Below are 16,370 nucleotides of genomic sequence, written 5' to 3' on the forward strand. Positions count from 1 at the left end.
TTGGTTATCTGCTCTAGAGCTGGTGGGATTTGGAGCAGTGAGGAGCTTGGGGGAGCTGGATGTAGATCTATCTGACTGTTTCAGTCCAGAAAGTAGTGAAAGGATGAAAGCAGGCAAATGCTGTGCATATTATGTTAGAGTTCAAGGAGAGGGACTTTCTTTTATCTTCAGGGCTTATACCTGTGATGCAAGTAAATATGTTGCTGGGGCTCAGTCCTGTAAGGTTCCAGTGCCTAATCAGTCTTCTTGGTTTAAAGCACTTAGACTCTTTCCTGCCCTGTGTCTGCTTACTTACCATCTCTCTAAGCTGATCTCCTGATTGTATTTTTCAGTAGTGGAAAGTCTGATGTAATGTAATGTAACATTCGTCAAGGTATGGCTTGAGCTTTAAAGTGTTTCTTAGCTTTAAATATTGACTAGGAGGTTTTAGATTGTTGTGTGGTACCCACAAAAGTGTGTGGTTAATAGGACAATTGGTTTTGCATGCATAATAACATTCAATACGGTGTGTAGTAATATTTAATATATCCTGCAATGGGTTTTAAGAACAAGGCAAATCCATGTGGAGGCTGGATCTTTAAAGAATGAGTAATTTTAGTGCCTCGTTTTATGCATGCTTCTCCAGGCATGGAAAGCTGTTTCTTCATTGTTGATGCATAAAACATCTGATGTGCTCTCCCATATGAGATTTTCTATAGGTTCATCCTTTTATATCTGGTAGAAAATAGATGTTCTTATTTAGCTTTTTGGCAAGGTGCTCCAGAGGAGCTGAGGATGAAGAGATGATTGCTGTCAATGCCAGCTTTTGGTATGAGGCATTACCCCTGCCCAGACACTGGCATAGGTGATTACTCCTGTAGATAAGATCAGCAGCACAATATTTTTAAAGTATTTTAACATGCTTGAATATCTGCTCACACCATGGTATGTGTCCTCTGACCCCTGGCCAAAGCCCTCAATGGGCAGTACAGGCACAGTGGCTTTTTTTCCCCTGAGCATACGTGTGATTTAGGAGCCCAACCCAGCTGTAGACACTTGTATTGAGAAATCTGGGCTTCTCTTTCTAAACTCATCCCTAAAACTTGAGCTGCCTGTATGATAGGAGTTGTTTGTTTTCACAAAAGGTATTCTTGCCCCAACTTCCCCTGCTTTTGCTGCTGTAAGAAAGTGGATCATGAGGCATAGGAGCATGCCATCATACACAGGAGGTGGGAAAAGTGTGTTTGAAATTATCTTAAGCTGTGATGGCTGCTTGTATTGGCACAGGCTGCAGAAGGCTGCATTTCCAGTCAACATTTAGAAGGACATTTGAGGATCACACCTGAAAGGAGCCAGGACTCTCCATGGCATCCAGCACAGACCTTCATGTCAGCCACATGGGCATGTGTTCAGGCACTCCTACAAGGTGAGACCTGGCATGAGGAGAGGGGATTTGTCTGAGTGCATCTGTATGTGGCCCAAATCCTGAATTTCCAGCAAGGCTTTTTCCAAATACAACAGTGGGAGTTATATTGACCAAGCAGTGATGCCTAGAAAGATGCTCCCTGAAGTACAGGAGTGAGCTGTAGTGGCTGAAGTATTTACTGTGGAATTTTAGTCACACTGAGAAATGGCCTTGTCCAACTGGAGTGCAATCTTGCATGCTAATTCAATTGAAGAGACCAGAAAAAATGGGAGCTGGCTTCCTCAGTCTTTCATGAGTTGCATTTTCAGGAACATGCATGAAAGATCTGTAATCTTGCCTGAGGCTTGTACACAGAGTTTTCACCAGCTAGGTCATCTTGATAGAAATGTGTGCTGGAAGTACCCCAAGGCAGACGGAAAACTGAATTCAGTGTACTTAGAGGGTCAGTTGTTTGTTTTTTTCCATAGCACTTGCTTCATTGGAGTAGTTTGCTCTGGCACCCTACTGTGGTGGTGTCTTACCAAGCTGTTTTCTGGGAAGCAAGGTCTTTGGCGATACCCTCAGCATTCTAGCTTCCAAAATTTAGTTAATCTCAGTGGAAGCTGAGTCTTTTCATGTGGAAGCCAACCAGACACCCACAGCAGCAGGAGAAGAGCAGAGCTATTTTAAAATTCTAAAAATTAACAAGTGTTTTTTTCACTTGCATTCCTGGGTCTTGGCCTGATCAAGGAGCGGAGGTGCCAAAATACCACGAGCGCGTCTGTTGTTGCAGTATGTCTGGCTGAACCAGAAGCAGGAAATTCTTGTGAGAGCCTGTCTCATGAGATTGCCAGCCAGCTCTTAGCCTTGCTGGTCACTCCTGGTGAGGTGGGAATGTGGTTAAGGGAGAAATAATTAAAGACGGGTAAAATGTTTCATTGGAAGTGATAGCAGGGTCTGTGTGTGAGGTGCAGTGATGGTTTTCTGTTTTGAATGTAAAAGCAAGAAGGGAATACATGAAGCAAGCTTGCATCACCCTCCTTCCACCAGAGGAGGAAATGGGGAAAACTCCCTGTATGGGTTGAGTGCTCCTCTGCCAGAACTGGTCTGCCTCTGGGTATCCCTCTGGTTTGAAGTGGGCCAAACCCAGCCCCCTGTTTCTTAACGACCTTTTTAAAACACGTAGGTCAGGAATTTTTTTCTTACCCTAGACTAGACTCTGCTCTAAAACTTTCCATGTCGTCGTGTGCGGAGCTGCCTTGGCAGGAGCAGAGATGCAGGCGCTGCAGCGGGAGCCCTGGTGCTTTAGCCCTCCTGTCCAGTAGACTTATTCCACCTTGGCTCCATTTCAAGACTATTTAAAAGGCCATAGTCAGTCTGTGCTGCTGTTTTCAGCATTATTGCTCCTGATGGAGCTGTAACAGTGGGAAACTTTAAAGGGAAAGGACATAATGGAAACTGATTAGAAAAGTGGATAAAGTCTTAGGATAAAATAAAGCATTGCCTAAAGAAAGAGGAGGGGGAGGAGATGAGGCCTTAAAAAGCACATATTTGATCACAGCAGGGCAGGAAATAGCTTCAGGATAATTTTTTTGTTGTTGTTCATTCATAACCTGTTTTGTACCTCATTAACTTTCTGTTAGTGTTTTTTTTCCTGAAATCTGGAAAAGCTTATTTCCACTGAAGTCAATGTGAAGAGTCATTCAGCACTGAGCTCATGAATCTGCTTGTGCAGATTAAAAAAGGGAAGCTCCCAGTGTTGCTCTCATCCTAAAGGGTTGAGAAGCATGTTGAGGATGTGCTGATGTGTGCTTTGTTTACTCCATTTCTGTGGAGCTACATTAAGCTTCTCAGAGCTTCCTTTTCGAAGATGCTTGCACTGTTCTCCTGTAATACATGGGATGTGCAAATTACAATCCCTGTGAAACCAGTTGCACTCTTGCTACTGCTGTTACATTGTTAAAAGATCCTGGTTTATGAAGGAGTTGCCATTAAAACTGCATGGCTTTAAAATTGCCTGATTGTTCAAATCTTAGAGATTTTTTTTTTCCTTTCAGCCATTCCGTGCTTATGGGGAACAAATGCTGGTTTGTTAAACTGTTGTTCTATAGTGCTAAAATTGGATTCCAGGTATTTTAAACTGTGCTTCAATATATCATTTAGGAAAGACAGCTGGGGTTTTGTCTTGCTGATGAGGCCTAATTTGAATGGTTTTCCTCATCAAGCCAATTTAATTAAAGATTCATTACATTCTGTATAGTGTATAAGTGAAAATGCAGAAGCGTTCCCTGGGCAGCCAGCTGCCAGAAGGGAAGGATTAACTATGGCAGATAGGGTAAGAAGTTGTGGGATTAAAATGCTTCAAGCAAGATACAGGTTTGATAATGAGGGGAAATGGGAAGGGATAACAAAGTGTTAGAACAGGTTACATATGTGTCTGGAGAGAGGGTGGCTGTTCATCTGGGCGATGCACTTATCCTGCCTGTGGGTAGCAGGGTAGACCTCTTGCTGCCCTCTAAGAAGGCTTATTGTAGATAGCACCAAAGATAAAGGATGACTCCCACAGCCTTTTGCAAAGCCTTTGGGGTCTGCAGTTACGGGTCTTGCTAGGGAATAAGGAAACAGCAACCCAGAAGACGGAGAATGGAAATCCATAAAATGATGCACTGAGGTTGGGGCAGGAGCACTGGTCATACCCTGACTGCTTGGCTGATACTTTTGTCTCTGTATCACAAATGAGAGTGTATGGGAAAGGAGGTGCTTCCTAAGTATCTGTTCTTCAGCAACAAACCCTCCCAAAGACACTGAAAACCTGTGCCAGAGTCCTTGGTGGCAGCTGACTCTGTACTGGAGAAATGATGCTTCTTATTGTTCCCCTAAATGGAGCAGTAGTGCCAATGGAGCTAAGTTGTGGATCCAACATCTGCTTCAAAAAGGGATGAAGAGTTGTATATTGGGTTTTTTGTTTTTTGGGGTTTTTTTGGAAGTTAGGTTTGGTTTTTTTTAGCTTGAATTGAGTGAAGGCTTGGTGAGTGTTATTTGTATTTGGAATTTGTATCAGAAAAGAGGAGTTAACTTAGGTGGATATTTCAGTATAAATCTCATGAGCCTTGAAAAAATTCTAGGCTACATTTGGAAAGCTTGTTTGTATTCTCTCTGAAGTGCATGTTTATCTTGTTTGCTCTGATATATAAGTATCAATGATGATGATTAAATGAACAAATAAACCATCAGGAAGCTAGTCAGACTTGCCATCCTGTGAGGAGCCTACTGAAAACCAGTACTTATTTCTTATTTCTTCTGGTCCCATCTTTCAAGTTTACTTTTTGCTTAATTGGGTAGAGTTTTCCACATTCAGAACAACAAAATGGCAGGTGCAGGCTCTAACCTAGCATGAGTTTTGTGCTGTTCCTTAGCATTTGCTTGGTTCCTTAGCACTGGAAGATATTTCGGTTCTCTACCCATTGCAGCCACTAGTTGGTGGCCAGGCTCCACCGTTGCTCAAGCAGAGTTGTGCTACCAGGCAAGTGTGCCCTGGCACTGCCATGCTGTCCTGGGACCCCAGATGGTGGCACAGAACAGGTGGGGAGCCAGGAGCTCCCCTGCTCCCAAAGAGGTTCCCAAGAGCACCCACAGCTTCCCTTGGCCAAGTGGTCTCATCAGGGATGCACCATTTTATGTCCATCTGCAGCAAATAATGAACCCTCTGAGCTGCAGAGATGTGGGATGGAGTAATTAATTCCTGTAAGAGCACTTGAAAGCTGTTATTTTATGTGCCAAGTGTTTGTTGATGTGACTAGATTTCAGCTGCAAGTGGGAAGGAAAGAGACAATTGTGTTTTGGTTCTGTAATCTGAGCCTTCCACAGGTGGCTCCTCTTGTCTCGGTATTTCCACATTCTTGGGAGGTGTACCTGCTCGTGAGATTTATTAGGTGGCTTTGTCTGGTTTTGCAGTTAATTCAGAAGTGTCCCAAGGCATTGTAATTTGTGTGGCTTTCTGTACAACAGGGCTTCATGTGGCATTGTCCCCCTCTGCTCAGCAGCATAAACTTGTTCAAACAGGGTGATTGGTTTGGTTTTTTTCTAGGAAAAAAACATGTAACATTTTATAACCAAAACTGAAGAGACTGATGGAAAGCTTAACCCTTCATATATTTTTAGCTCATGTTTTCTTAATTTTATTTTCAACCATATGCATGGCAACTGCCAGTATCCCAGGCACAAAGACTGCTCTGGGTGCTGCTCTCTGGCAGAGTGGGCAAGTGGAGAATTGGATATTTGATGGTTTGCAGGACACAACTTCAGCAAGAGACAAAGAAAAATCAAAAAAGTGTGTTTCTGTTGGAAGCTGAAGTCTGGTGCCACGAGCATCTCTGCTGGTGTGGGGTTACATCAGTTCTGCTCTATGCTGTGCACTTTCTTACAGACCTGTTGTGTGTGCTGGGAAATTGCTGTTTCAGGAAATATTGAAAACTGTGAGATATCCCTTAGCTTGTGGAATGTCAGTAAGCATTCCCATCCCCTGTTGAAATGATCTCATGTATATATTTATAGATATGTGTGTGTATGTAATTTTATATGTATGGTTGCTTGCTCATTCTATTGCTTCAGGGAACTGTTCTTACATGGTAAAGTCTGGTAAAATTTAAGTCCACTGTTGAGAAAGATTTTCAGTCTTGATCTTAGGTGGGTCTGAAACCTGTGACCCAGAGGTAGAACCAAGTGTCCAGAATGATGACCCTAGCTAACTCTGAAGTATATGGAATTCTTGCTGCTTACCTTTCTCTTTCATCTTTCTCCTTGACTCTATTCCAGGACATCTTGTGGAAAAAGGAAAGGCCATTTCCTTTAGGAATGGTTGTTTTTCTTATTCCCATAGATGTTTTTCTTCCCCCCCCCTCTATTCTCAAGTTAAATGTGAAAACAAAGTATGCAGTATTTCTGCTGCAGAGTTAAATATTGATGAAGATTAAGATGCATTAAAAGACTGAGGAAATTCATGGGACAGGTATAAAAATAAACAGAACCCAGAAAATTAAGAAAATGCTCAAGTGTATGAATAGCTCTTTATCTTTCCACCTTCCTGCATGACTTCTAATAAAATGTTTCAGCATCTTGGTGCAAATGTTCCAGCTTTGCTGAACTGGGGACAAGGAAGTGCTGTACAGTAACAGTTACTGGGGGAAAATGTTCTATGCTGTGTTGGTCTTGGACTTCCTCAGAGTATTTTTGTGCCAGATGTTAAACTGTTATTTTTTTTCAGAAACCTTGTTGAGTTGCCAGAACATTAGATTTTTTTGAAGGATTTTCCGAACCCCAGCTGATTATCACAACACACAAGAATCCAAACTTGGGCTTGGCTTTGCTGTGCCCCAGCAGCTGCAGAAAATCTGTGCAGAGGCGCAGGTTCTCAGCGCTATCATCGAATTCCCTTATAGGGTAAAACAGGGAGTGAGGGAATTCTGCTCTGCTGCCTCGTACAACACGAGAATTCACGTCAGCTATTGAGAAACATCGAGTTCCCCAAAGCAGAAATACCACCACACATGCTCCATGGCCAAGGAGGTAGCAGAGCTCCCAAAAGAGCTGCAGCAGAGCAACACGGGGATGGAAAAAATGACATCTCATCTGCTTCCATCCAGGCAACGGATAGCCTGCTTGGAGCAGAGGAAAAATTGGCCCCCAGTGTATTTGTTTTCTAGATAAAATGGTGCCTTTTTTTAGCTGGTGGTGTGTAATGATGCTGGTAGTACACGGATTGCATACTGCTGCTTGATTGAAGTTAAAGTCCGTGTCCTCCTCCTGCCCATGGCTCCCTCCCTGACCAAGGCGCCTGTGCCTCAGCTCCCTGTGGCCCTGCTGCTCACATTCTTTTCAGCCCTTTGATCTAATACTTACGGAAATAGATGGAAAAATCTGTTTTGTCTATTGGGAGTGTTGTCAGTAGAAAGCTTCTCTTTACAAAAGCAATAAATGTACAAGCAGCTTCTTCTTTGTACCTGATCCTTACTTTACCTGCCTAATTTTAATTTGTGTACTTACAGAAGCTCTCACTATGGTATTTTTGCACTTAATGCATCTTCCTGACACTCGCCCTACCTCCCCTGCTGCCTTCATTTCACTTTGAAGAGCTGTCAGCCCATATGAGCAGAAACCTGTGGCTCTCCTAGTATTAAAGGCAGCGTGGAACTAAATGTGTTCAAATTCCTTTCCCTGACCACAGCCCTCAACCAGCTCGGGCGCCCCGCTCTTCTGTGCCAAAGAAAGCTACTTATTTAGCCAAGTGTATCTGCTTTACCTGGAAAAGGGTTGCTGGAGGCTGCTGGAGCAAGGCCCCTGCTTGCAATGGGAGAGATCCCAGGCTCTTGGTGGCTGGAGCAGTGTGGGGCTGCCAGGGCGCGCTGCTGAAATTGCAGCTTTTCATCATCTTGGGTCTGTGCCTGGTCCGTAAGGACCGTGGTGTTCTTTGTGGGAGCGAGGAAGGGTCAGAGTGCTCGTGTGGTGGTGCCTATAGGCAGCAGAGTGGGTGTTCCACAGGGTTGTCCCTTGTTTCAAGAGAGCTTTAGGACAAGACCTATAAACAAGACAGCAAAGAAAGATGGCTAAAGATGTCTTTTTTTAAATAGAATTTTGTTCAGTTGGATACCAAGTGAGCTGCAGCTTCAGGCAGTTAAAGTAGAAAGGATAGCAGTGTCAGCTGTCTTCTGCTGTGAATATTTTGTTGGGGAAAGGATGATGAAAAAAAGTTCAAAATGTGAGATACGAGAGGAGGCAATGGATATATTTCTATAAATGTGACAAAGTTTTCAGACCCCTGGAGTTGATGTTGTGCCGAGATCCAAATTCACTGAGACTGGAAAGCGGGGGGAGGGCTGTCCCCATCTCCTGGGACCAGACCCTGTTACTCATGAGGGGTTTCACTCTGCCACAGGAAAAGCTCTGGTCATGATTCATGGTTGTAGCTGTGAGGTAAGGGTCTGTGACTTATCCTCTGCCACTCACTGCCCTCGCTGCGTGGGACTAATCCCAGCAGTGCTTTTCCGGTTTTGTTTATTTTTTCAACAGTATTTTGTAAAGGATTTGCTCAAGTCTAGTTTTGTGTAGGAAAGCATACCACATGGAAAGCATAGAGGAAACTCTTCCAAAGCAAAATCCAAAGCTCTGGGTGAAACAGGTTGACGAAAGCAAATTTGATGGTAGAAGTACAAACCATCTTTTCTCTGTTGTGGCAGCCTGGTCCTCAGCTGGGCTTTGGAGGGTGATGAAGGGAGTATAGCATCAGGATGGTTAATTGCAGCCTTTCACTGTTTCCTGTTATTCCCCCCCTTGACTCATCTATTGCACAGAAATCCCTAAATATTTTAAATGCCAGTGGGCCCTGCACCAGTAGGCGTGAGATTAAGTCCATCTTCAAATCAATTTGACTCTGGATAGACTACTTCCCTTTTCAGAGCAACAGAAATGGAAGAAGTCACCCCTTTTACACAAACTGATAGATCTTGGCAGTTTCCCTTGAAAGGTGCCATTATCCTAATTAAGTGAAAATAAACACTGAAAGGTCTGTTATCATAAAATCTGGATGTTGCAGTTCAATTGTATTTCCAGACTCAGGCAAGCTGCCGGAATGCATGCAGTTTAACTTTCCTCTATGATATAATAGTTTAAAAGAGATCAGGGTACATTTTACCATAGTGTCTAGCAATGTGAGTTTATTCAGACTTTTGGCAGTCAATTCTGCACACTCTTGCTAAAACTGTGAATCATCCATTGTTGGCTGATTGCATTCTAGTTGCTAAGAGATCTGTCAAGTGCATACTGAGGCTTAATTCTACATTTTCTCTAAGAAGGGCTAAGTGTATTGAATTGGAACATGTCACATCCTTCCTAAACAAGTAATTAAGGCGCTGCTCTGAGCCTGTCTGATGGAGAGAAGAGAAGATCTGGGAATAGCTGGAAGATTTAACTTGGGTCAGGGTTGGTATCTCTGTCTGGGAACACTGGACTTAGTACATGTTGAATTTTCACAACCTGATGCATAGTGGAAATAGAAAGGGGAGACAAAATTAGAATTTTCAAAAGGACATGTTTTTCAGTGTCCTTATATAAACATCTTAAAATGATCTAATGCTATTTCACAAAGTGTAATTTTCAGTAATGGAATATGTCAGTGTTTCCCAATCTGCTTTGCCCCCCGCCCCCTCCCAAGTGAACTCTGCTGCTCCTCCCCAGTTATCCCATCAATGTGCTGCAGTACATATTGCAGATGCCATGTGCTTTCATTCAAGATTGTGCTGTTTAATGTTCTTGTTTGCTAAGTACACCAGCAGAAGTGGCGAGTAAGTCGTACTGTAAGATATCCTTAATCACCTTGTCTGTCTTAAATAGCCACAAGCTTTTTCAGGGAGGCCTTTTACTCCCTAAAGAGAAAATTGATCCATTTATTGATAGTAAACTGAGTATGTCATCTGTTTCTGTGAGTGTACTCTTGCCTGCATGGGGATGTGTGGCAGCAATTAAAAAAAAGTAAAAGACAAATTCTTCAGTCAAGATTTTCAGACACACCTCTTCCTAAAATTACATCATTTGCACTGACATTAACCACTGTCTGGAAAGTGCCCTAGTTTCTCACTAGGCTCTTGATCTTGTTCCCCTTCACTGAACAAGGAGGAAAAGTCATGAAGTTGTGGTTTGTCTGTCCATGTTTTCTGGTGCCTGGACTAGAAGTAGTAGGCTCTGGGGTTCAGCCTTTAGCCTGTTGTCTTCTCCCAGACCCATGCTGTCCATACTGAGGGTGGGCTGCTTGCTGCAGAGCCATGGGTGCCCTGGGCTGCAAAGAAGGAAAAGTTTAATACAATCCTTGCTAAGTTTTCTAAATGATCAATATTCTTCCTTTAAAAAAAAAATACTGTTCCTATGTAAACCATGGCTCCTGGTTTGGATTCTGTTTCTATACGCTGTATTTTGTTAGGGTTGTTACTGAATTTCTATTCCTTGTATAGGTCTTTGCAGACATAACTGAAGGCTTCGTAATCTTCTAACATAATCTTCTTTGTTCAGAAAAACTGAGCTCCATGAATGCTGCTTGGAGGTTTTGGAAATGATACCTTCTTCCTGGTGACTCCTCTCTGAGCCCTTTGACTTTTGGATGTTTTCTGTGTGGTGCATGTGGTACTGCAGAGCAGCTGTGGCAGAAACATGTTCTAGGAAGGTGGATTTCTGCCCCTACATGGAGTTCTCCTACTTGTCTGTCCAAAAGTTTCGCTCTGGTTGCAAGTTTGTGGTTAGAACCCATGTGCAGATGGTGACCCTTCATGGTGGCTAAGCAGATGGTCTGTCCTCTGGCTATGGCCTGAGGTCCTGGTGCCAGCCAATGCAGCCTTCGTGGTGGCCATATGGCAATGTGGGTTGGCTGGTTGTACCTCTTGTGGCATCCTCCCTGCCTGTGACCTGGTTTGCTTACAGTTTAACACACGTTTGGTCACTGAGCAGTGATGATTTTATGCCCTCGGGTAGTTTGTGAAACTGGAGTGACCTTGCACCAATTGGTTTCTGTTTGAAACACACCTATTCAGCAATGATTTCCATTCTCTTTGGGTCTTGAGACATGTGTGAAAACATTCTTTTTGCATAAACGATCCACTGGTTTACATCTTTTACATGTTGTTGCATCGGTGCTAGTGCTGCCATTGACTGGAGTTAAACTTTTATCCAAAGCTGTATCAAACTACACAAGATTGACTTTCTGTAAACACATACCAATTGGTATTATTTTATCCTTAAATTCCTTATTACTCCCCTGACAGTAATTTTGAAAGTTTTTATAACATCCCATTAGGCTCTAAAGGATTATGAACACCACAAAACTCTTCCTTTGGTGAACATCATCCTGACTTACTGCTTAGTGTCCTTTTGTATTAGTAATTGTAATTGGAATGAAAATTACTCTGTAATACAATCTGAATATTTTACTGGCTTTTTTTCCCTGTGCAGAGCAGAAATATTTATTCAGTAATTTTACCTTTTTAGTGTAAATATTGAAAGTATTGGAAGTTGTACCCTTTCCCAGGTAGCAACAGTAGTGCTGATTCATTGTGATTTCTGTTACTCCAAAGAGAGGGAAGCAAAGGAGAAAAGGCCCTGGGGAATCTTGATTCTGCTATCCAGAGATTTTTTCGATAGGTCCTTTTGCTTTTGTAAGTTCTCGTAATATCTGATATAGTGTACTGATACTTCTTTGTTATAATAGTTCTGACTTTTGTATCTGATTGAACTTCCCCTCTACACCAGTTAATTTAGCCATTGTCTTTGATCTTTAATCTAGTACAGCATTCTTTCTCACATGTGAGAGTGGGCTTTCAGGATGTTTGCTGACATTTTCTTAAAACTGTTCTGAGCATCACTTATTTTTAGGATGTGAACTAGCTGCTTAATCAGTTGGTTCAACTATTTTAGCTTTGTGAAAATAAGGATTTGGAAAATTATTAATTCTGCATGTTAGTTATGTAACTGGTTTTCCTTAGTTATGAACATCCATGTTGTCTGTGAACTCCGTAGTTTGTTTGGTACATTTTAGCTTCACTGCTATTTATAACTGGAAAGAGGACAGTGTTACCTATTTTATGAAGGTAAAACAGGTAACCATGTATTATTGTACTGGTAACCATGTGTTTGTTTTTTCAGGACCATTGTCTTTCTGGTCATTGTAACAAGTGGTCTCTGAAGGAGAAGTATTTCTTCCTTCAGAGCCACGTGAGTGTTGAAAAGACTTGGTTTGCTCCAGTGTGCTCGAGGTTTGTTTTTTGCCTTCACCCTCTTTTCAACCTGTTACTCTGCTGAAGTAGAAGATGAATATGGAACAGTCCAAATAGAAGAGCATGTTCCTTCTCTGACCTTGCAGACTGTATTTGTTTCTGCAGCTTCTCTTTGCTGTTGTGTGCAACTACAGTTAAAACTTTCTTTTATGAGCCGGAACAGGTAGGAAAACAGGCTTTCTACTTTTCCCCTTGAGCACTTACCACTTGTGAGGTATCAGAAGCATTCAGAAGCAGATAAAGCTTTACAAACAAAGCTAACATATGTGAAGGATAGAGCAGTCATTATTTTCCCAGGTTTCCACTTTAAGCCTTGACCCACAGGTCTGTAAGCATGTGCAGTTACACACCAGTGGAGTTACACCAGCCAGCAGATGACCCTTTCTACTGAGAGAGCTAAGTAACTTGCTCTACAATATATGCTTGCCTCTGGTCTTCCTAAATGTTACTCAGTGATTGTGCGGAGTCAATGAAGAACTCTTGAGCTTGTCTTCCTTGTGTGGTGGCATATAACTAGCAAGTTTTAGGATGTCTTTATTTTTTCTAGGATGCTTGCAGGAGATGTTTTAAAGGCTGATGCTGAAGTCAAAGAGGGTTGCCCATAAAACAGGTGTTGATAGCAAAATCCCACACACTTGCCACGTGGTGCTGGCCTTGTTTTCCTCCCCCTGGGCTGGATGACATAGCACATCCACAGCTGAACCTCCTTGGTAGGCCTGGGGCTTGCCTGTCTGGGACTGTGGTCCGGGGGAAGGCTCAGCCACCCTACGTGTCAGTGACATCCTCCCCGGTAGGACAGGAGCCTCCCCCAGCATCTGGAACCAAAAACAGCTGCCAAGGAAATAGCAGTTCAGCTTCTCAGTGGCAGGAGTGGATTAACAGGTTTTAATGAACTTTTCCATGACTGATTGCTGCTCTAGCCCCAAGCTCACCTTTGGTTTGCAGCAGATCTTGCAGGTACCTGTGAGCTCTGGCATTGCCTTTGTCTGGGAGCAGTGGAGTTACAAGCTGTCAGGTTACTTCCACACCTCTGACGCTGCTGATAGCATCTGGTGAGGTAATAGTTTCCATTTAGTTAAAATTTTATAAATGTCAGTGTTTCCCTTTATTTCTGTATGGCAGCAAAGTTATGTAGCACTGTGCAGAGAAAGGAAAAACTATTAGGCTGACTATAAAGTAATGCTGGAGCCTGCTGTATCACTGACTCTTGGCTGCTGTTCCAGCAGACGTGCTCCCAATTCCCACGTGAGTCTGGCAGTGGGCTGCTGTTCCTGTGTGTCTGTCTGTCAGTCTGCTGCTGTTTGTGGTGGGTTTGGGCCAGGCTTCTGAAGCAGGTAAAGCTCTGAAGAGGGGACCTGCTGGGAGGATCGTGGCATCGCCGTGTCCCCCAGAGCTGTGCCGAGGGCAGGAGGGCAGAGCTTGGGTGCTCCAGCACAGAATCCCTTGGGAGCATCGCTGCTGCTCTGCCCAGGGCGCTGCCTGGAACGCGGTGCAAGGCGGGCGTGTGGTGCCTCAGCCCCAGGAGGTGTCATTAGGAAGTGCAGGTCATCAGGTTCAATTAGTGCAGTGCATTTGGGGGGAGTTCTTACGGGAAATACTTCTCCTTCAGAGTAGCTCTTATTAAATAATATACCCTCGGTGAAACTGATTTCTAAGGTGCATTTAAAGGCCTGCAGAGATACGGTTCTCTTCCTAAAGTGCCATTTTCCAAGATAAAGTAGTAAGATATGGACGATGCTGTGGCTCCAGCAAAGTGCCTGGTGAGTGAGTGAGGGGGAATACGGCTCAGTTTGCAAAAGCACATCTTGCTACAGAAGCATGGTTAGGTTAGGAGTATTGCATCTAAACTGTCTTTTTACAAGAAGAGCTTCAAGTAGAATCTTTGAGCAGTTACTTTTTACTTTGCTGTTGTTTTGCTAGTTTTAATTTTATTTTCTCTTGTCCTTGTACACTACAAGTTTAGCCTTTGGTTTTCATTTTTTTAAATTTTCTCCTGTCTTATGCATGTACAAATGGAAGATGTTTATGCAGAAGCAGAGTCCAGTAGTTAACCAAGTGCAGACATGTCAAGGAAATTTGTTTTGAAAATGTAACACGCTGCCTACACCCACCCCCTGCCCCTGATTTCACTGCACTTTTTAGCTGAACAAAATATTTAGCTCTATTTAAAGAATATGGTCTCAGAATACATAAAAATATGTAGCAGCTTGTTTGGCAAGGGAAAGAGCAAAACACTGAACCATGTTGCACCTGTTAGTGCTCTTAAAGTGTTTTCCTTACAGGCATCCTGATGCCTGCATTTCTGTAATTATTGTATAAAATATGAAGAGGCATCTCTGTGAGGATTCTGCCTTTGGTAGGGCCAGGATTTCATCCTCTCTCATCTGCCAGAAGCGCAGGTTTGACCCTCCTAATTCCCACTTGCAACTAAATGCTCTCCTGGCAGATCTGTGTGGAGTTGCTGTGGCCACCTGCAAGCATCATCAACACAAGTGTGCTCTGACATTTGAAATGACCTGAACTTAGAATAAGCAATTTCTGGGTTGTTTTGGGTTTTTTTGTTTAAAATAGTATCTAGATTTTGTTTTTAAACTTAATCAGTACTTATCCATTGTTGAGTATTAAAAGGATGTGTGTTTCTGTGCTTTACAAAATGCTTTAAATTCCCTGTCCTTGTGCTGTATTGCTGAAATTGACTGGGGCTTCTGTAAATGTCAGTGCACTGAAGATCATGTAGACTTCAAGGTAACAAAATCCAGGGAGGCTTTAAAGGAGTTCCTTTGGCTTGGACTTTGTTAGTATTTATTGCATAGATCAGGGCTGTATAGATTAGTTTCTTTGTTCTTTTAGCCTGGGGAGAACATCACTACCTGAAAAGCAGGCACCTGTTTCCTTTCTGCCCTCTTGGGCAGCAGTGCTCAGTGCTGTCTCAGAAGTTTTGTCACCATAAACTTTCTGTTCTACAGCTCTGTGGTTTTGTAATTTTACCATGTCCCAGATCCCTGGAGACTCCAGTGAGGGGAGCCAAGGTGTGAGCTTGCTGGTCTGAAGGCGGGAGCTGTGTTTTGTTAGTATCACATTAACAAAGCAATTGTTATAAAGAAGGTAGTCTGCCTAAGGCTGTTGATGGTTTTAAGTATTACCTGTGAGTTTTCAGGTTCGAAAATCTCAAAGGTGAGAAGAGATCTCTTACTACAGTCCTTCTGTCACTAGAGGCACAGGAGGGTGAGGGATGTCCTGGCAAAGCTGCCCAAGAGGTGACATTGTTCCTCTTGGTGTTTGCAGGGTTAGAGGCTTTTCTCTGCCCAGTGCTTGGTGAGCTTTCAAGGAAAGTTATGGCACTGCATACACAAACTTTGTCTCTTAAAATGTGTGTTTATAGAGAGACTGCACCAACTGCTGTATCTTTCAAGCGGTCTTTGTGTTTTTAGTGCTTGCTGGCTTATTCTCATTTCTTCCTTCTGACTGTAAGCCTCAAAGGGGAAGTTGGTGGAGAAGCAGCACTAGCAAAGCTGCTTTTTTTCTTAGCCTTTGTCAGTTTGAATTGAGGGAACAATAGCCAGAGGTTATGCTTACTGCATATTATAATGTATAGCTTAAAATTTCTTAAAACTTGTCAGTATAGTATTAGATTGCTAAAGGTTATTTTCAGGTTGAAATGTCCCACCTAGCAGAGAGATGTCCAGTTTGTTGAATAGGTGACTCCCAGTTTGCTTATTTATATTGAGATGTATTTTTGGGAGGTTAAAATTGTTGGTGTGGTTTCAAGAACTTCATCCAATTTTATGTATACTAGCAAATATCTGTAATCCTGCAGGGATGTCACTTTTTTACCAGGCACTGGAAACATCATTGGAACTGGAGACAGAAAATGGTCAGAATTTACATTTTCTGACATTATTATTGTTATATATGTCTAGATGCTTCAGGGCACTCATGCAGGATGTGTTAGCATAGCTAAAATAAGACAGGCAAGTCAACATCTCTGCAAGCATGAATGAAACCTATTATTAGAGGGGGGAAAATGCTGGGTTAGTATAACCTCTGTCCATGGGGCCCTTGTTATAAAATAACATGGGTGCAACTGGATGCTTCTCGGTGAAAGGCCTCTTATTGAGTGAAGAAAAATACTCTCTTTGCTGCCTATGGTCACTGCTCCTTGAGCTGGGATGGGT

The 16,370-nt window shown here is 42.8% G+C and overlaps 1 protein-coding gene across 2 annotated transcripts in view; it reads left to right on the forward strand.

Moving 5' to 3' along the window:
- Nucleotides 1-16,370, forward strand: part of DDAH1 (dimethylarginine dimethylaminohydrolase 1) — a 56,432-nt gene that overhangs the window by 14,217 nt on the left and 25,845 nt on the right. The gene's annotated exons all lie outside the window — the stretch shown is intronic.

The sequence above is a fragment of the Calypte anna genome, chromosome 8 (genome assembly GCF_003957555.1).
Source record: "Calypte anna isolate BGI_N300 chromosome 8, bCalAnn1_v1.p, whole genome shotgun sequence".
Lineage (NCBI taxonomy): Eukaryota > Metazoa > Chordata > Aves > Apodiformes > Trochilidae > Calypte > Calypte anna.